Here is a 21,647-nt window from a genome sequence, read left to right as displayed (position 1 = left end):
TATAATCTTTCTTGCTTTGCGTGTGTTGACTGTGTAGAGAAAGAGAAAAATGATGCTTGCTCTGTGTGTGCTGTTTAAAAAGATGGAAGGAGAGGGTAGTGATGCATGGAAGATGCTTTGTAAAACTCCTAGAATATGGCAGGACAATGACCCTGTAAAAGCCTCATCTTGCAAGTGCCCCAGTCATGCACCCTTCTGCTTATTTATTGTATTTATATCCCACCTTTCTCCTTTCAAGGAACCCAAGGTGGCTTACATCATTCCCCTCCTCCTCTCTGTCATACCCCACGACAAGAGCTCTGCTGTGTCTGGGACTGGCCCCAAATCATGCAGTTGCCTCCATGGCTGAGCGGGGACTAGAGCCCGGATCATCGGAGTCCCAGTACTGCAGTCTTAAGCGCTGCATCACACCGGCTCTCACGAATGACAAAGTTCTGCACTGAGAATTCAGGTGTGAAACATCTGCATTCAGAATCTACAGCCTGAGCAGTTAGAATGGGCGGGTTTGCACGATAGGATAACCCACATGCCAGTCTCTCTCCCTGCCACTGTGCCAAGCCCCGCCTCTGCCTGGGCGCTATAGACTCAAAATAAGCTACCCTGGCGAACTCACCTGGGTTCACATGATGCAACAACCCACTGTGGTTTCTATGAGACGCTAAAACTCAACTCCCTTAGAAGCCACGGTGGGTTGATAGGCATGTGACCCCCAGGCGATGCCTCTGAGCATTCCTGGCCATTGTGAGCCGTCCCGAGGCTATAAGCGATGGGACGGCATACAAAAATTCTAAATAAACAAACAAATAAATAAATTGCAGCATTTCAGCCAAATACCAGGAGAGGACCCAGTGGTGACTGGCAGGTGTGCCTGGTTTTCTATCCGCTAGATGATTCTTAAAACCCTCTTTTCCTCTGAAAGCCAAAGCTTTTCAGCCAAGAACGTGGACGAAGCAAATTCTGCCATACCCATCCTTTTCAGGGCTGCAAGAAAACAACCAGTCGAGGGGAATGCCTTTAATTTTGGGCTGTGCTTAGCCAAAGGGGTTTATTCGGAGCAGGGGAATGCCCGCGAGGTTCCTGTTTGGGCTGCAGAAATCACCTTCTTTTTGGTTCCAGGAGAAGGGGCTGTGCCTGCAGAACCGGGCTTCTCCCCACCTGGTCGCCTTTCTCTCCCCTGCCTTTGTGGGCCTCAGGTTTCCTGCTTGCTCATGCTTCCCCCACCCACTCCTCTCCCCTTCACCACTTCTGCCGGGCCTTTCCAGCCTGAACCAGGAAACTATAAAACTTTACAGAGTGCGGCTGGAGAGAAGCAGCAATCGCTGGCGCAGATGCCAGAGCGGGCCAAGCACGGCTCACACAAGATTTTCCAGGGCTGGGGCTCACCAGGAAGGGATTTATCCACCTAGGAGGAGCCATAAAAACTAAAATTAAATTCTTCATCTTGGAATAATAATAATAATATTTTTAAAAATGCCGACTCCACGCCAGGTCCCCGTGCACCATGGGAGGGATCTGATGGATGCACCTGCTCAGGAATCGTTCCCGGGTGGAAGCCCCTCTGGTCAGCGCGCTGGTGTAGAAAAGTGGGGGTGGCACACACACATCCTGTCCCGCTCCCCTGTCCCTGCTCCTGCCACTGATAGGGGACTGGTGGCATTCGAGGGAGGGCCTGATTCAGCCGGCACTTGTTCAGGCCTGCCTCCGCAGCGAGACCTCGGTGGCCACCTGGCCTGAAGCTGGGCAAGCGCTGTGAGACAGCCAGGAAAGCACCTGGTCAGAAGCAGGACACCTGTTCCGGTGGCAGCTTCAGGTTGGACCAACGGCAAGCGACTGGCTTTCCGATGCTCGCCGTTGCCCCTCCTTTGGAGGAAGAACCTCGACTCTCCCGCCGTGTCCCCAGCTGAACTGCTTTTTTGCCCTTCGTCCGCCGGCCAGCAGCGCAGCCGATGCAAGGCCCGTCTGCAGGCTCCCCAGCCTGCACCCCGCAGCAGCTTGTGGCAAGGCAGGGACTGGTCAGTTCCAGCCCCATATGTTGGATCCCTTCCTGTGGAACACCAGGCCTCCAAAGCGCACCGAGACAGCATTGCTTTGCACTCCTCCCAGAAGCGTCTTTCTTTTAGGAAGACTTCTTTGCTTGACCAGCCACAGTTTTTATTGATTCCTTTTTACCAAGATTCTTTTTAATATGGTCTTTCGATCTTTAAAACTTTTCCCTCTTCTTTATTGTTCTTCCCTCCAGAAGCTGAATAAATATAGAGTGGCATATACATGCCAGAAATAAATAAAATGAACTAATGAGCTGATTGCAGTATTTTTAAAATCAATTTCTTCCTTCTCCTTTTTCCTTGACCTCCTCCAAGTTCCTTTCAGACAATGCTGGCCTTCTCAAGCACAGTTGTGGAAAGACTAGGACAGAAGCCATGTTAAGAAGCAAATCCTCCCTCTGTTTTGCCTTGTTATGGCTTGCATGATTGTGCTAAATACACTCTCCTGGTGCATGAGATGTAACGCAAGCCCTGGTGCTGCTGGTGTGTCCACTCTACAGGGCTGGAGGGGACTGGAGACCACTAGGTGGCCTGAAGAGATTCTGTGACCTGCACCTTTCCTATCTCCCTCTGCCCCCCATCCCACACACAATGGGTGTGTGTGTGTGTGAGCTGTCTCCCTGGGCATTTAGAGATGAAACTCCTAGAGGCGATGCTGTGGGACGCTGTGTCCTCTTCAGGTTATAGTTGGAACTCTAATGAACTATCCATGGTTCTGAAGCTACTTTGGGTGGGGGAGTTAGGGGTTCAGCACTATGGATAGCTCCTGTAACTTCAGGCTAAAGCGCAGAGTGGATGCACTCCTCCCTCCCCAACTTTGGCATCTCCAGCCTTCATTGGTGTGATGATCGTGAGGAAGGGCGCGCAACACACCCTCTATGTGCAATGTTACAACATGGCTGTTGAGCCTCAGGCCTTGCCTAGCCCTCTGGAGGGTCCGGAAGTCGTCCTCCGGGGGTTCCAAAAAGGCCTCACCCCTTTCCCCAAACTGCTGATGATTTTGTTGTTCCCTAGTTTTGTACTTTTTTCTCCTGTTCCAAAAGGCTGAAATGCCTCTCCTAAAACTTACTCCCTAGCACTGCTTGAAGTTAAAATATGTTGGGAGTTTGGTCCTTTCCCTTTGATCTTTGACTCACACTCTTTTCTCTCCAGCCTGCTTACCATGAGAATGCAGCCCTGCGAAAGCTTCACTATAGTTCAGAGCTTCTGCAGATCTTGGGCTGTGAGGAAGCAGGAAAAAAGCAGAAAATAGGATGGGCTGTGTGGATAAGCAATTTTTCTCTGTGTGTTTGTCTCCCAATCAAAATCCAGGATCACGCAATCCTGGATTGGCTCAATTGGATTTCACTAAGCCCCTCGGCTTTCCCCATATATCCGACCAGGCCCATGGGCCCCGTTTCATCCCTGCAGGCCTCTGGAAGGGCAGGGCTCCATGCCCTGCCACAGGACCCTCTCAGTGGCTGCCCCAGGCAGCGCTTTCAAATAATATTTGCCTGGCCCTCTGGAAGTCTTGGAACAGCCACCATTTTAATTTCCCTCCATGCTGCAGATGCAGTGCTGCTGCCAGGGCATTCTGGGAAATCAAAACCATCATGGCTTCCACATCCTGCCCACCACCAGAGGGCAACTGCCACCAGGTAAGTCCTCAGAGGTGGCCCATGGAGATAGGAGGTGGCCCATCAGGCTGCACTTTTCTTTGGGGCCCCAAAAATTGACATCAATGTGCAATGCCAGTCAGTGGGGAGTCCCCACCACCTTAATTTGATCCCAGCAAGGCATGTGTCTGCATGCCAGAGCCAAAAACACAATTCTAGGAATGAGCAGCCACAGCTGGTCCAATTGGAGTCCATTCACCCACCCGGAATGTGATGCTCAAGTCTCTCAAGGTGTCCCTAGTTCCTCCTTGCAGCATGGGGCACATGGCTCGTGTTCCCAGACATAAGCGTCTTTTTTCTCATTGGGGCAGTTTTGATCAGGGATGATGTGCGTGTTTAAAAAAAAACAACCCAAAATACAGAAGGGATGGGGGGACATGCATTTTCAGAAGTGTGTCCTTGAACAAGTGCAAATTTTTGAGCATAATTTATTGTTAGCCATCCCGAGATGTCAAAGTGGTGGACAGGGTACAAAAGTTTTAAGTAAAATAAATAAAGAAACAAACAATGCCAGGTCAGGGACTTGCAGGAATTTCTCAGACATTGCTCACATGATCATTTGGGAGTGAAGGTAGGACTGCTTTGCATGGATTGCAAAACAGAACAGAATTCTCCTTCCTCTCTCTATCTTGCACATCTAAATCAAAAGACGGAAGTTTTTCCAAACTGCCCAGGGGCTCCAGCCAGCAAATGCCGTGTAACTATGTGCCCTCCATAATTTCATTTCTGAATATTAATTTCCGATTGCACTGACCCTCCCTTGCCTCCCTTGTTCCTTTTGTTGAAATTTAAATTGTAGGGTCCTTGGGGCAGGGATCTCTCCTCTGCTTATTTTGCTCTGCAAAGCACCAGTCACACCGATGACACCCGCTAAGTGAGTAACATCAAGCATGACCATAAAATCCTCACAGCAGCAGCACAAATTCCAGCCATACCATGATCTCGGGCAGCACACGGAGCCAAATTTATATTTCATCAAGCATGAGAGGAATAAATTGGACTTTGGCATTTCGCCCTCTGTCTGGTGTGGAAAAAATGTTTACGGGGAGGTTTCCTGCAGCTCAAGGTCGTGCCCCAATTTGGAAAGGGTTAGTCTGGGAATTAACCCCTCCTGTGACACTTCCTGGTTCTGTTTCTGTATCCAGCATCTCATTCATTGGGATTCTGTTTTATCCCAGCTGGTTCATCTCTCAGTTTCTCTTATTGATTCTGGTTTTCTCCCCTTGTTGCTCTCTCTCCGAAGTGCGCCCGTGTGCGCAAGCAGCCTGTGGTTATTCTCCGAGCGGCAAGGGGGTGGGAGAACCTGGAAACTGCAGGAATGGAACTGGCTGCAGCTGGAAACGCCTGTGGATGCTGCAGAAGTGACCCTGGTGCCGTGGATGATGGTTTAGTCAGGGCGGGGGTAGGGGAAATGGGGTGTGTGCCCCAGCTGCCACAGCCCAGCCAAGATGGCTCCCCGAAGGGGCTTATGTGATGCCGGGGGCAGGAGGCCCTCCGTGGGCCACGTCCTGCAGCCAGGTTTGCACTGCTCCTCCTCTTCCTCCTCCCTCCCACTGGCTGCTTGGCTGGCAGAGAGCCAGGTAGCAGGAGGGCCTGAGCACCCACCGCTCCAGCCCTGTCGGCTGGGTCGGAGCAACGGGCAGGTGCAGGTCGCCTGGGGGCAGAGCCGCTGCCAGGGGCAGTGAGTGCTTGTTAATGGGCCCCCACAGGGCTGGAAGGAATTCAGAACACTCGGTTATGCATCCATTTTATTATATTTCTAGCTCACATTTTTCCTTCCCTGAACTTCGGGCAGTTTACAAATCCTCGTCCTGCTCTCCATCTCACCTTCACAACAGCCCTGAGAGGTAGGCCAGGCTGAGAGTCTGTGACTGGCCCACAGTTACCTGTAAACCCTCTGGCTGAGTGGGGGCAAGAACCTGGAGCTCCCAGATCCTGGTGACAAGCACCATTGCACTGCACTGGCTCTCATTATGAATTGCATTCACTCAGCTTTGGCCCCAGGTTTGCAAGAAGGGGGTAAGAGGAACTGTTCTACCTTGCAGTGTTGTTGTATGCCCTGCTGCATGAATTCAGGGATTCCCAGAATAGGCTGCAATGAGAGTATTCAGAATGCCGAAGGAAGGAAGGGGGAGGGGGGAAAGAAAGAAAGTTATTTAGTTAGTTTCCAGCTCTGTCCTTACTAACCCTGGTGGCATGCTTTGTCTTACTCTCAGGAGCCGAGCATTTTAAGAAGGTCGTCTTCACATGGTGATGCCTGTCAGGATGTGATCTTATGCATATTTAGAAAGGAAAAAGTCCAACAAAAATTTCAGCATGGACTCTTTTCTGCCTAAGCATGATTATTACATTGCATTTCTGCTCCACCCTTTTTTCTCGTGGAACCCAAGGTCGCTATACAGACCCGCTCCATCCCATTCTGCCCATGCAACAGCAACCCCGTGAGGTGGGCTGGGCTGCAAGCGAGTGACTGGCCCAAAGCCACGGCCAGGTGGGGACTCAGACCCCCCAGGCCCCACCCACACCTGGGCCCTCCAAACACACATGGGCTGCAACCTTCCTTCACTTAATCCCGAATGCCACAGGCCAGGCCTGAGAGGAGCCCCAGACTTCTGCCCCAAAGTCCGGCTTAGGTGGCCCTGGTGCAGTTTGTGTGAGATTTTGGGGCTACAGCCCAGGGACACACAGCCCAGTGCCCTCCCCCAGCCCCATGACCCACCTGGAGCACATCAGGCAAGGCGGACGCTGGGGCTATGATGTGAGATTGAAATGAAAACCTGCCTCACTCAGAGCATGTGACTTGGGACCGGCTGCTTCGTTGCTGTTGGTCAAACATGCCGGGAACTTAAAAGTTGCTTTAAAGCATGGAATGGCTGTTGGCAGGGAGAAGGGAAAACTTTCACTGTGCACTTCACAACTGCAGTAATGCCTGTGGCCATTCGAAGGGAGACCCCCAAAGCCCCATAAGTCTAGGGTCTAAAGTTACTTCTCTGCACTGCTGCCACCTGATCCTTCAACTCGAGAAGCTGCGAGTGCCTCGTGGTGCTCAGGACGTGAGCTTTGCCACTGAGCTAAAGGTCCCTCATCGACTCCTAAAGTGGGCCGGGGAAAGAAGTGAGGGCTACGACTGAGGAGCTGAAAGGTGCAGGACGGAGGAGCTGGGCTTAAGGCATACGTCGGAAGTTCTGAAAACTTACGTTTGCTGGACCAAAGCGGTGGCGTGGGCCGTACGGGTAGCAATTCCCAGGCACTTCTTCTGCAAGGTTCTGGCATGCCTGTCATATTTTTCTGCAGGTTTGCAGGAAAATGGTGACATGCAGAGACATAGAAACATAGAAACAGAGCAAGTCAGAAGGGGTCTCCTGGGCCATCTAGTCTGACCTCTGGCACCAGCGCCTTCCTTCCACCTGCTGCGCAGCCCTGTGTGGTCCTCGGGCTACTGAGCTCCATTCCTCTTTCAGGCAAGCACAGCTAGGTCCGTCACCGTGGTTAACCCCTCAGACTGGCAAAGAGTACGGGAGATGACAGGCACTGCCAATGGCAGCCCGGCAAGGAGGCCATCGCATCTGACGGGGGACTGGAATTCCCAGCCTGGAAAGGTGTGTCTTGCTTCCCAGGTACTTGTGCCGCCTTCGAAGAGCAGGGAAGGGATGGGACTTGGCAGCTTGACGCAGGGGACTGCAGGGCTCATGTCCGCAAGGCCCGCAGTTTGCTCCTCGGTGCCCGTGTCCCATGTTGTCTTCTCAGTTTAGATCCAACCACAAGCAGCTGCTTGCTGCAGGAGAGATGCAGGGCTTTCCCTCCACTGGGCAAAGAACAGCTTGGAAAGGGTTTTGGTTTTCGCTGGGGAAAATAGTGCAGGGGGAAGGGCCCATCCCATCTCCCTCAATGCGGTGGTCCCCAAATTGCTTCTTGGGCGGCCCCTTCTGTATTGCTCCCCAAGGAGGAAATGCCTCGAGGGAAAAGGGGAGAAACGAAAGCCTGGGTTTGCATGACAACGGCATACTCTGAATGTGCAGGTGCTCTCTTAAAAGTAGTAAATATAATTCAGTCGGAAAACGGTGCATGTCAACATAGTTTGGGTGACGAAGACTTGGATCTGGACAAGGTCAATGGGACTTGAGTTAGTCATGATTAGTTTAAGCCTTATTAACCTCAGTGGATCTAATCTTATGACTAAGGCCAGATCCAGTCCCAGGGATGCCCCCCGTTTGATTGGCTTTCCAGATGTTAACAGCTGATGGGCAACTTTCAGGCTTCTGGTCTGCACTTCCTTTCTACTGGACCTGGGCAGGACGGTCCTTCTAGCAGAGGACTGTCCTTGTAAAAGAGATGTATGGCCACCCTAATCCCTTCCCAGGCTGATTTAACTTTTGTATCTGTAGAGGAAAGCAGTAGACGCTGTCCCTGGGGCTCCTGCATCGCATCTGGCTTGGCCCTGGGCAGCAGAGGGGGAGCTTCTCCCAGACAGAACAGGCAGTCCTGGGGAAGTGGGAATTGTGGCCCAAATCAGCAGAACCCAGCTTTGCACAGCGGGGGGTTCCTATCACTTCTGGGCCTCCTTGTCACAAGATGTAAGTGAGCAACAGCTCAAATCACATTTTAGGAGCTCAGAGCAATAGTCCTCAACCTCTGGGGAAATAACCAGGCCCCGCATTTAAACTGCAGTGGCCATGTCCTTAAAAAAATAATAAATAAAATAAAATAAAAGAAGGCCACCATTTATTTGAAGGGCTGTCTTGTCCAATTCTGGCTTAAGGTTAAAGAATTGTAAGCATGGTTGCTCATCCACCACCCACACCTGAGGAGGTGGGCAGGTGCCCAGGTCTGCTAGTCAGGATCCTCAGCACTATGAAGAGAAGTCCTGGACTTCTATTTAAATCATAATTATTATTTTTAATCCTTATAATTTTATTTTTAATCTATGCATATAAATTAGCATAGGGAAATATTGGATCCCTCCCTTCTCTCTCTCTCTCTCTCTCTCTCTCTCTCTCTCTCTCTCTCTCTCTCTGTCTCTCAGTGAGGCACTTCTCCTTTTTGGCAATTTGGAGAGCACCACCATGACATTAACGCAACTTCCCGCAAAGAGCATTTCTGTATTATTCGTCCTCCCTCAGCCCATCTTTCTTCTTTGTTTAAGTTGTCTGCAGGCCAGGGCCGCTCCACCTTTGATACTGCTGAAAGTGAGGAAGCATCGGAAGACACAGAACTCTGTGCTCCGGTTAGAAAAACCGCACAAGGATCTTGCCCCTGTCTCTGCGCCTGCTATGGGCCAAGAAGCCCTGCTGGCTTTTCAGCAGCCAGCCACCCTTTCAGGCATGGGCATGGGCGGCCCATGGGTCCCGCATCACGTGCAACACAAGTGGCATGAACAAGTCATGGGACACCACCGTGCCACCTCCGTCAGGGGTTTTCCTCTTCCGTTATGCGTCGTGCCAGACCAGTGAAGTTTCCCTGAGCTGACCTGCCTGGGCTCCAAACCCTCAAGGGCTTTTGCTTTGCTCTTTGGAAATTGACACGTGTGGCTGTGTGCGCATGTCACAACACTGGCGCTGAGGAGGAGGCTGGGGGGTTGTGACAAGGGAGCAAAAACACACAAGGAAAATTGCTTGACATTTGATCCGCTCGTATTGACATATGGCAAAATCAAACAACGGTGCAGCAAAAAGCAAATATGTTCTTGCGACTGGAAGAGGCGGCCCCTTTGAAAATTGGAGTGAGTCCTGGGATCCCGTAGAAGGCCAAACAGGGGATTTCAGAAGCATAAGGAACAATCAATTAAATGTAGTAAGAAGAATCTATCTATCCATCCATCTATAATTTGACTTGTGACTATTTTGTTGATTATTTTTAAAGTCATGAGCTAAAAGTATAGCATTCTACATTCTTATGAAACAGGCTCTAAGAATAAGAACACTTGTGGGCCCCAACTTTTTTATAACTTTTTTTTCTTTTATATTTTATATTTTTTATTTATTTTATATTGTTAATTTTAATTTTATATTGTTATTTTTGTATTTTATTGTATTTTATTGTGTTGTAAGCCGCCCCGAGGCTTCGGCAAGGGGCAGCATAGAAATGTTCTAATAAATAAATAAATAAATAAATAAACTTTCACCCCAGTGTCCTCTAAGCTGTGCTGTTTTCATTCCCATTTCACAGATGGAATAATAGTGACCCATTCAGGATGTGCAGACAACAACCCTGCCCTAATGGAAAGAAGCAGGTTTATGTACTCTGTTCCCATTCCTTGCCATTGCTATGTTGTTCCCCATTGTCTTCCACGGCCAGTGCGCCTGGCCAGATTCTTCGGAGTTCCCTCTCAGGACCAGACAGAAATTTGCTTCTAATCTATGTATAGCAGCTCTTCCTTCCTTCCTTCCTTCCTTCCTTCCTTCCTTCCTTCCTTCCTTTTTATTTTTGCTTTGCAGGAGATGTGATACAGATCATCCAAAAAGCCCCAAGCCACCTGCACTACCATTCCGATTAGCAGCCCGGCAACTGTCCTGCAGGGAAAACGCGGCAGGTGGGGTGCGGGAGATAAGACTGCCAAGCACAGGTTGTAAGAAAGATTCTGTTCTAGCCCTCAACTGGGAAGGGAAGCCATGGGAAGCAAGGGGGTAGGCAAAAGACTGCAGGATCTGATATGGATCATCCTGGCAAAACTCTCGCACCTCTACCAGGCAGGAATTCAACAGGTGAAGTCTTTGCACTGACTATGTCTCCGTGCCTGAAGGAGCGGCCTGCCAGTGGGTCCCCGCTAGGCTGCCTTTAATATGCACAGCATCTGTGGAAGCAGGCCTGCCAAACTACACAGAGCTGCAGGGGAGGTTCCTGGGTCCCCATGGGACACCCCGGGGCACAAGCTCGTGCTCGGGCTGCATGCATCACTTTTTGCCAGTTTTCTATTGGCAACTGGTCAAAAGGAGAAAAAGTCAGGTGAGCCAGTAAAAATTCTGACTGGAGGGCAAGCCGAAATCAGGCTTCCATTCCAAGCAAGCAATGATTGCAAAGCAGGAATGTATTTTATTACATTGTGCAGCAAACATACAGATGCGGTTTCCAAATGAGCATGCGCGGTTCAGATACATGAAATACCTGGACTGAGACTTACCTTGCCATGAACTGACGAAGAGGATTCTTGCATCCTCAATCTCCCCTCACCCCACCTTGCCACCCTCTGCAATATGGGCACAATACTGGCCTACCTTGCAAGGTTCTTGTAAGAGCATGTGTTCAGATGTCAGACCTATTTACATAGAAACAGAGCGAGTCAGAAGGGGTCTCCCGGGCCATCTAGTCTGACCCCCAGCTCCAGCCGGCTCCGCTCATGACATGCCTCCCATGTGCATGTCCAGCCTGTCCTTGAGCGCCCTTACAGATGAGGCTTTTAAATGCTCTGAAGGCCCTCATGAATGCACAGTAGTGTTAGTACTCCTATGCTGAGTGTTTGCTATTAATTAATTAAACTATTCACCTAGGAGCCCCCAAAATATTTCATAGGCTCCCCCTCCTTTCTGAGAATGCAGGCATTCTCCGTTTCTGTTCTCAGCTACTATTTCAATGCTCCGCCCCTTGATAGGGGTTTTCTCTCCACTGCATGCTCCCAGCTAATCAGGGATCCTATAACCCCAGTCATTGCTGCACTTGCCAATTGGCTAGCCGGGAAGCTCCTCTGAGAGCTGCCCTTTGCGCCCTCACTCCACCTGCTGTATGCCTTAAAGATCTTCCCCGAGGCTGAAGCAGGTGACAAGCTGCACCAAGAGGCAGCCCCACTCAGCTGGCTCCCCACTGCCCCCTCCGACTCACTCCCACAGGGGACAGAGGCTTCCCATAAATGGGAATAAGGAAGGTGCCAGTGGGAATCAGCTGAGTGACTGTGCGCATCTCTGCCCAGCTGATCTTACCCCTCCCACCTGTGCGCTTCTTGAGCTGCCCCGTTGATTTCCCCCACTTTCCAGTGATCTCTTCTGGAGCCGAGGCAGGAGGGGTCCTCTCCACCTCCCTCGTGTTCTCTGCCCTCCAGGTGCCTGCAAGAAGCTGGCTTGCCCACCTGGGGAGCCCAGGTGAGCTGGATTCGTGCCCCTGGTGGGCAGACAAGGTTCTGCACCTCGGCCAGCGATTCTTCGTGTGTGCGCAGAGCAAACTGGCCCGACCCCAGCAGCCCAAGGTGGCTTTCTTCAAATCTACCTTTTCTTTCCCGTGACTCAGCCAATTCAATTTAACCTCCTTAGACTTGCTGCTGTAATAAGCAGATAACATTCAATGGAGGTGGCTCAATTAGAGGGCAAACAAGCCCTTGAGAGGGAGAGGGAGACAGAAAGGAAGGGGACCCATCTGCTGCTTTAAATGCACACCATACCCATGGTGTGGCATAAGCCTACCTGAAAGGAGACTAGAATCCACCCAGAGGCCCAGGGAGGACTTTCATGCACTGGTACAATGAAAAAAATTAAACTGGAGCTCAGCAGGTTTTTCTTCCATGTGGCAAGCTCAGTTTCCTCCTACCTACCTTTGCCATGGGAAGGACGGACGTACTTAACAATGGCAATGAAGGACAGACATACTTAACAATGCAGCTTCACAGGCTGATTTGGTTGTCAGACTTGCCTCTGTATTCACGCTGCCATGTGAGTTGATTTATTTACTTCTTCATGTGTCACCTTGTTATATTTTCTGGAAAAGCACAACTAGTTAAAACTGAGTTGCAAAGCAGAGGAAGGTAAGTTGGTGGTGGCTCAGGTGCCTGCCAATCAGAGCTGTGCATAGAAGCTTGCAGAACCAGTTTGCCCTGAGCTTGGCTCTGGAAAAGGGTTCATTTTGCACCGAGACATTGAGTGTGCTCTTGATCATTTCTGCACACACAGCCTAGGATGTGTTCCTTCGCATCCACCCCCAGGACACACACCCAAAAAGGCTGGTGCAAAGTTCACCTTGTCCTGCATGAAGCCATCAATCACTGCTCCAATTCCAGGTTTATTGTGGAAGAACTGAGTTCCCCCTTCAATGGGATCACCATTTCTTGCAATATTCTGAATAACATTCTGAACACGTACTGGAAAGATCAAATTTGCATGCCGGGAGGCCCCAGTTCGTCACCAAGCCCTTTCCAGTTAGACAGATCTGTTGCACGGGATTAGAGTAGGAAGCCAGGGCTTTCGCTGCAACCATATCTACTCGTGAGTAAGCTCCAAAGAGAAGGGGGAAAATATTGTTTAATGCACATACCTGTAGTCAGAATTCAGAAACATGCCAAACATGAAATTCCCAATCTTCACATTTGTTTCTGAAATTCATGCATAACTTTTAGATTCCTGCAACCCTTTAACTGAAGCTACCTATCAAAAGAATTGAGAAGTCATAAAAAAGAGGCCACAAATTTAAAGATCCCATTAATTGCAACAAGTTCCTGGAAAACTGCCTGACTCTGTTGTTTGGGACATGTTACCACAAGAGACAAGAACTCTGAACACGTCACTTTCTGATGACACAATTGTGGTGCTGCAGAGGATGCAAAGCAAAGCAAAACAAAGCCGAAACCGTGAGGTCCTGAGTCTTCTAAGAGTGAAGAAGGAAATGGATTTCGGCAAGTTTGTCTTGCAGTCCCAGAAAGCTGCACCAACAGGAAAGAAAGTTTCTGCCTTCAACACAACGAAAGGAACACCAAGAGCCAGGATGTTAGGCTGGGAGTCTTGGGTTCAAATCCCGCTAAGCCAACAAGCCTACTATGGGATGGCCTGTGGATTTCTGAAGGACCTCCTTCGCTGAGATAAACCAGAGGTTCACTGGAATCATCCCTGAAGCTAGAAGTTCAAGGCAAGTGCCAGCTGAATGCTGACAAGCAGCCCAAACGCCAGGAGATTCTGATTGTGGCCCCGATCCAACAAGCTCCATAGGCCCTTTGCATGTGGGGTGCTGCATGATGTGCTGACTCCACCCCCCCCCCCCTCAAATCTGGGAGCAATTTCTCACAGTGCACTGCTAGAAAAGGGCCAGTTGAAGTATTTCAGCTGCAAAACCTTTGGGCCAGATCCTGGATGATTTCAATAACTTTTCCAGGAGCTTTGCAAAGTCTTTTCTAAGTGATTTTCTGTCCGTCCTTTCTTCCTTCCTTCTTTCTTTCCTTCCTTTCTTCCTTCTTTAATTAAGGGGAGAATTGTATGAACCATCAGAATTTATTTCCACTATAAGACTTCCTTGATTATTTTGCCACTTTGCAAATTGTATTGGGTTTCTCCTGCAGTCAAGAGATTTTGCATCTGAATAGCCTGGGAGGGGCTCCTTTATCTCTGGCTAATTGCAGTTGGCAAGCAAATCCAGGGCTGTTCCGCAGCCTCCTCTTCCTAATGGCACCCGGTTTTGTCAGTTTTACATTCTTACTGCCACAAGAGGAGTTTGCACTGCATCGAAATTGCCTTCATTTCTCTATCTTCGTGGTTCTTTCCTCTTTTTTCCTTTACACTTCTTCTTTAGATCTAGCACTTGCTCCATCCACATTAGAACATGTGAAATGCCAGTGAAGGAAGATATAACAGGCTTAGCATTTATAACTTTGCAGCCTTTAAAACCCTACACAGAACCCCGATATCGCAGTAGCCTGGGGTGAGGATCCTCTTTTGGCCCGTGGGCCGCACGGCAGCCGTGCGATGCCCCTCCTGCAAGAAGTAAATGGGGTCAGCCCTAAAGTGAGTGGAGCCACCCCACACACAAACACACATTCATACACATCTGCAGAACAACACACATGCACATTCCCACATGCAGCATTCATTCAGAGCCAGTGTGGTGTGGTGGTTAAGAGCGTGGGACTGAGACGATCAGCCAACTGGGTGACTTTGGGCCAGTCACAGACTCTCAGCCCAACCTACCTCACAGGGTCATTGTTGTGGGGAAAAGATGGAGGAGGAGAATGAGGTAAGCTGCCTTGAGCCCTTTGTAGGAAAAAGGCAGGATATAAATCGAAAAATAAATAAAAATAAATAACCATTCATTCATTCGCCCATTTTTGCATGCAACACATACCAGGAGATCCATCAGCCTATGCAGCCACTGGGCTTTGAGCAAGACTGCTCTTAGCTTCCAAGACCAATTGCTCAGAAGCCATTTTTAGAAGCAGGGTCACAACACTTGCTAAGGAGCTGGTCAGTTCTCCCTTTGCCAGCAGCAACCTCCCCCTCAATGCATCCACTCAGAATCGGGATCTTAAACGCCTCCATTGGTATCGGCAAAGTTTTTGGCAGATCAAGTCGTGACACAGCGAGGGACTCGGACTGTAATCCTTGCAATGGCTCCAGGAGTTCTATCATATCAGCATTGCCCGTGGCGTGAGGCATGTATCAATCTGCCACTAAAGGGTTAAATAATTTTGCCGGTAAAACCCTGAAGAGGCAGCATCACACTGAAGACGGATCATTTGATCAGGAGTGGTTGAGTGGATGGAGCACCTACAAGACAAGCCCCCAAAAGACTCAGCTTGAAGAAGTCCGAAGGCCAAATCCACCTGCAGGTCGGCTCTTGCTAAGGCTACCTTGAGAGTTCCTAGCAGAAGAGACATGCTCACACTGGGGGTTTTGGGAAAGGAATCATCACAGCTCCATGACGCTCCAGCTTAATGTGCTGGAGGACTCAGTGACCAGCAGTTTCAGCTGAAGAAGGAGCCAGGAGGAGGGGATGGGAGAGCTGGCCAGAGAAGCGATCTTGGGCTAGTGCCAGGGATCCGCCAGGAGCTGGAGAACAAGCCAGGAGCTGGGGCCAGGCAGGGAGGACTCAGCCTTGCCACTGGGGCTGACGGGAGCTTCCTTATCCATTGCATTCCTGTGCTGTTCTGAAGCCGAGCAAGGTCGCCACAAAGCCCGAAGAAAACAGCCACCCTAATCTAACAGAAGCGTCGCAGCACATTAACATCAACTTTTGAAAGCCATTAAAAAGCCATTGAAGTTGGAACTGAACCTTTGCTCTCTCCTATGCGAGAAGCAGCAAACCAGACCACAAGAAGACCAGACTGCTTGTGCAGGAGGCCTGTTTATATGCTTCCCATCCAGGAGGACCCGATCCGCAGCTAGGAGGGTGGAACCATCTGGGTCAGAGGCAGTTTTCTGGGAGATCACCCCCTGCATTTCCATGACTCACCACAGGTGGCAGCAGCTTTTCAGTGGTCCAACACGCTTCTGGCCGCCAGAAGGACAGAAAAGAGTACAGATTATATTGTGAGTTTTATTAGAAATCCCTTTCAGTTTACTTGGACCAGGATTTACCCACTTTGCATCTTCTGCATAGAGCAGCTGAAGTCCCGACTTTTCCAAGATTGCAATGTGATTTGTGACCCAAGGAAACAAATGTGTTTGACAGCATGTGTACATTTGAAAAATGCACATGAACAATGTGTTGTTTCAAAAAATGTTCATCAGTGAGCTTTAATCAAAGGGAGAGGAGTGTGCGCCGTTCAAAGATGTGCACGGTTGGCGTGCACAACTGGGAAGCACACCAGCTGTTTTCACGTGAGAAGGGAAGAGCTTTGCAGTGGATACGGATTTGAGCCAGAATGAGCATCAAGACAGAATTCGGAGAACTTTGGAAAGTCCTAGTGCTGCTGATGCACACATCTCTAGCAACAGGGTTGCTGCTTTTGTTTATCTTCTTCTGGAGCTATGCCTGAATCTTGTAGGGTGCACAGAGTTCTTCAGAATCTCTTTCTAAGACCCTGTGATCTCAGTGCCAGGACTCCAAAGTCGGGGGCCCTCTGCCCCCTTGCAGGCAGCATGGAAGAACCGTGCCAGCTTCTTGCCCCCGATGTTGCAGCTGGGCCTCAGAGGGAGAAGAAGGGAAGGGAGAGGAGGCGGGGGGGGGGAGATTGGAGCTGCGGATTCCAACTGGTACCCCAGCCTCCTTCCATCCTCCCCCAGTGCTCAGGGGGCCAAAAACAGCTGTCCGGAGAACTGGAGGATACGAGGCAGCTGAGCTGACTGCTGATGCTCCCTGCTCCTGCCACTGGGTGCTGGCAGGACCCCCGTCCCCCGGGGAGGCTTCTGTGCATCAGCCATGAGGAATGCCCGTAACCACCACCATTACCCCTCATCATTCGCTTCTTGTTTTCAGTCCTCTAGGCCAGTGCCCTGGACTAGCAGCCACAAGCTTCCATATGGCCTAAAGTGCCTGATGCTGTCTCATCTTGCAAGCTAAGTGGAGTCAGGCCTGGTTAGAATCAGGATGGGGGATGTGATTCCTGCATGGAACAGGGGATTGGACTCTGTGGGCTTTGAGGCCCCTTCCAACTGTATAATTCAATGGAATGATTTCAGGAGCATAGAACAGGGGTGGGGAGCTTGTGGTACTACAAATCCCATCATCCTTCACTAACAGCTATGTCTGTTGGGGTTGATGGGAGCAGCAGTCCAACACCATCTAGAGGTACGCAAGCTGTGCTCTAGAAAAGCGTTGGTGGCTCCAGCTGCCAGCTAGAGAGGCAGTCCGGCCAGCTTGCTCCTGTGTGTCCTTAAAAGCCATTTAATTAGTGGGAACCCACAGAGCATGATTTCCACCACATGGAAGAATTTTCTAAAAATATTAATTTCATATTGTGTTCATCTATGGAACAAAACTGTAAAAAGAAAAAAATCATGAGGTTCTTACATGGATTTGAATAAACTTTTAATTTGAAACAATCTGAATATATCACTTAAGAGAAATGCATATGAAATGCATATTTCTGTGTTTGTAAGTGTATATAAAATACAGCTATCAATAGTGACAACTTCAAGAAAGCAGACTAAATATCTGTGCATTTATCCATTCACAGATGGGGTCTAAATACCACCTGTTCAAATACTGAAAGCAACATTAGGTCTTCTATCCATTGTAATATAGGAGATGAACGTTCATCCTTCCATTGTTTTAATAGCTGTCAAAAGACCATGGAAAATCCATTTACATTGACCATGCTTTAACTTCCAGATAATTTAAAAGAACATATGTATCAGTAAATATTAAATAATATTCCAATACAAAGTTTATGCATACTATGATCTCCTCCCCAAAAGAGACAGCTATGAGGCACTGCCAAACATATGCTGAGAGAAGCATATTTTTCACTGATTCTTCTATTGTGAAATTCATTGCCTCAAAACAAAACACAAAAAATGTACAAATAAAAAAACACTACAGTTTTCTTACATAAAATCTGAATACATCCATTACAATAAATGCATTGCATTGATGCAGCTATATGTACTTGTATATATTTTGTGAAAAGCATATTGTATATATTTGGAAAAAGCACAGCTATGCATAAGCTTCAAGAAAGGCAGACCAAATATCCATGTGTTTATCTATTCATAGCTTATGAAAGGCCACCTGTTCAAAAGCTGAAAGAATGGTTAACTCCTCAATTCATTGAGTTATTGGAAGAGGCATTTGACCTTCCGATAGTGCAATCTCAGTCCTTCATCTGTCAAAAGGGCACGGAAATCTACTGATGTTGTTCCTGCACTAAGTTCCAAGAAGCAGGTAAATATTTAAGGAGAACGTGTACAGCAGTAAATATCAAAGAGCTTTCATACACAAAGTTTATCCATATTATCATCTCCACTCCGTAATACATAGCCATTGGGCATTGCCAGAACCAAAAGATAAGAGAAGTGTTGGTTGGATTCCATCAACAGTTAGCAGAATTAGACAAGCCCTTCTTAAAAAGTCATGGCTTCCAATGAACGCAGCACAATACGACCACCGATGCTTCTGGCAGAGACGCTAGAACAGTGATCCACTGATTGGACGAGGTCTAATTCCCCATCCCATTCCATGGCATGAAAGGTGTTTGCTGACCAGGTTTGCTGTTCCAGTTGCTGAGGTAATTTTGGCAGCCTACAGAATTTCCAAACCAGATGGGAAGGGAAAGATGCCCTTCGCCAGTTGAGTCTTCTTGAACATTGAGGTCACAAGAACTCGGCTGGATCAGACCAAAAATCTGGCCCAGTGCTGAAATCCCAGCAAGATGCCCATGGGGAGCTCATAAGCAGGGGAAGGAGCTCTAGAGCACCTTCCCACTCCCATTCCCAGCAAGAGTATCTAATGGCATGTCCCCTCTGCTACTAGAGGTAACATCTTACATGTCCTTCTTCAGGACTAGCAGCTTGAAGCTTACTGTTTCTACCAAGTAATGGATTTAGCAAAATGGGTGGAGGTTCTGGTCTTGCATCTGGCTGGCCATCAGTCACCTTTACTGGGGACAGTCCTTAATTCTTCCTGAAATTGTCCAGCCTGTCCTCCAGCCTTGATCAAGCGTGGGGAACAGATGCTGTGGACTCAACTCCCATCAACCCCAGCCAGCATAGCCAATATTGAGGGATTATGGGAGTTGCAGTCCAACATCAGGAGGTCCACATTTGCCCCACTCCAGCCTTCCCGGAGCACTTCACTCCCTGCCTTCCCTGACTACCAACCTCACTTGGCGTTTCCCAGCTGTGGCATTGCTCATCACCCAACCTAAAAGACTGAAACGCCTCTCCTAAGGCTCAGCTACTCCGAGTAACCCGAGTGCCATTTTTGGTGGAAAAGTGGGGTACAAATCAAAGAAGGAAACCAATCAAAGAAGGAAACAAGAGCTTTAGGCTAGAGTATGCTAGCAATTTTATCCCGCTTTAACCTCTGCATCCCTCTGGCACCGGGACATGGCCCCCGGGGGCTTCTCCTCCAAGGTGAAAGTGCCTCTGCACCCTTGCTGCGGATTGACACCTATCCTGCTGCACCCAAAAGGAGTCGAGCACCTGCCCCAGCCGCTTCCATCTTGCCTCCCAAGCGGACGGGGAGTTGAACTGGAGTTGTGCAAAAGGCAGCAGGAAGGAGAGGGAAGCGAGTAAGGCAGGGCGAGTCCTGCTTTACTTTAAGCACAAGCAAGCAAGATTGGCTGTGCCTTCGTCCCAGTCCCTATCAGAGAGTCGGAGCATCTTCTGCGTGGAAGTGGCTTCGGAAGCTGAGGCTTTGAGAAGGAGTGACAAGATGAAGGGAAGGAGGGCTGCGGCAGAGGCTCGCAAGACTAATGAGGGTGTTGAAAGACGGACTGGCTGGGGGAAATCCCCACAGAGCTCCAGAACCCACCATCCTCCAGTCAGATTGATTAGAAATGGGCACAGGACGCACAAAAGGAAGGATTTAATTATACAGTGCATAATTAAGTTATGGATTTTCTTGGCTGGGGTGATCCATTGTCGTGGTCACCAGCTCAGATAGCATTGAAATTGCATGGGCAGGTTTGTGGAGGGCTGACTGCCTGCAGCCAGTCAGAGGCGGACAGATGCAGGATTGGACCAGGGAAAGGCAGGTTCCTCGTCTTGCTCTGTGAATGAGGTTCCCGGAACCCTTGGCTGTCGGCTGCCAGCTGGACCTTGGCCCTGAACCAACTACTCTAAGCAAGTCTTGCCCTCAGTGACTTGGAAAGTGCCTTTGTGTATAGTTGGCAGCAGTGAAACCAGCAGGAAGAAAGAAGAAAATAACTTGTAGTTACTGCTAATTTGGGTTCAGTGGACTCACCTCTTTGCCTTCCTTGCCCTGGATCCAACTCCTGGTCTCGGCACACTGCTGGGTGAGGTTGCAGCCCTGCGCACAGGGAGAAATTAACTGTGCACCGAAATACAGGCCAGCAGCAAGACTTCCTCCCGCTCTTTGTCTTCCCTTGGCCCAGGAGAAACGCTGCTGGGGGCCTGCGCTAAGAGCTGTGCTGGGGAGCTGCGGTCATTTCCCAGTGTTGGAGGAGCTTGCATCCAGAAGCTGCCAGAGGGCAGCCCTCCTTGTGCAGGGCCCTTGGATAAGACGCCCTCTGTGACTCCTCCTTCAGCAAGTCCCCCTTCCCAGTTTCACTGTCACCAGCAATCGTGCTGGTGACCAAGTGGGTTTCTGGGGTTCTGGGGAGGGGATTCCCTGCCAGGGTATGGGCCCTTGGCAGATGCCCATCTCTACTGACCCTTGGTGCAGGATTAAAGATGGGCTGCTCCACCAAGCTGAATCCCACTGAGGGTCTTGGTTTTCCATCTCCACTGCCAAGATCATTCCATCCAGGCATTTTTTCTGCACGTTTTTCAAATGTGCACATTTTTGTACATATGCACCCATAAATTAAAGTGTGCTGGTCCACATTTTAGACTTGAGTCATTTTCTTGCAGGGTTTTGTAATGTGCACAGGCTGTTGAACAGGTTTTTAAATTATTTTTGCAGAATGTATCCTAAGCTAGGAAATGTATGGCTTTCCAGCTGGAAACTGTGTTCAGGTCTGCATTCAGCCCTAGGAGGTGCAAACTGGGTAAATCCCTTTAAAAAAGCTTTGGTGGAACACATTTCCCATTCATCCCTAGTCAAGTTTCAGCAAAAATAACACACGGGTCATTATTAAGACTTCAGTCAATACTCTGTTTCTGACCTTCCATTCTGTAATATCCATTTCCTGACCTGCTCCTTTTTGCCATGTGGTGAAAGAACGGTGTAGCCAGAATGCTCTCTGATTGCCCACAGAGCAAGTAGGATGTATATCTTCACCTATATTTATATTTACCATTTTCAAGTGATTCCAGGTCCTTTTTCAAGTGGTTCTCCCTTTTACCCTCACAACCCTGTGAGTGAGCCTGGGCTGAGGAGCAGTGACCGAAGTCACCCAGAAAGCTTCATGATGTTGGACAGAGCCGAAGCTCATTGTTGTCGCATGACATCAAGTCATCTCCCACTTATGGTGACTCCATGAAGGAAAGCCCTCCAAAGTATCTATCCGTGACAACCCTGCTCAGCTCTAGTACAGTCAAGGCGGTGTCTGCCTTTGTGAAGTCCAGCCATCTCTTATTCGGTCTTCCCTGTCACCTTCAGCCTTTGACTTTCCCTAACAGGATTGACTTCTGAGCCTTGCCCTGTGTCCAAAGTATGACAGCTTCGGTTCTGGCACTTTTGCTTCTAGGGAACGTGCTGG

The sequence above is a fragment of the Varanus komodoensis genome, unplaced genomic scaffold (genome assembly GCF_004798865.1).
Source record: "Varanus komodoensis strain SLA01 unplaced genomic scaffold, ASM479886v1 scaffold28, whole genome shotgun sequence".
NCBI lineage: Eukaryota > Metazoa > Chordata > Lepidosauria > Squamata > Varanidae > Varanus > Varanus komodoensis.
This window is presented reverse-complemented; position numbering follows the sequence as displayed.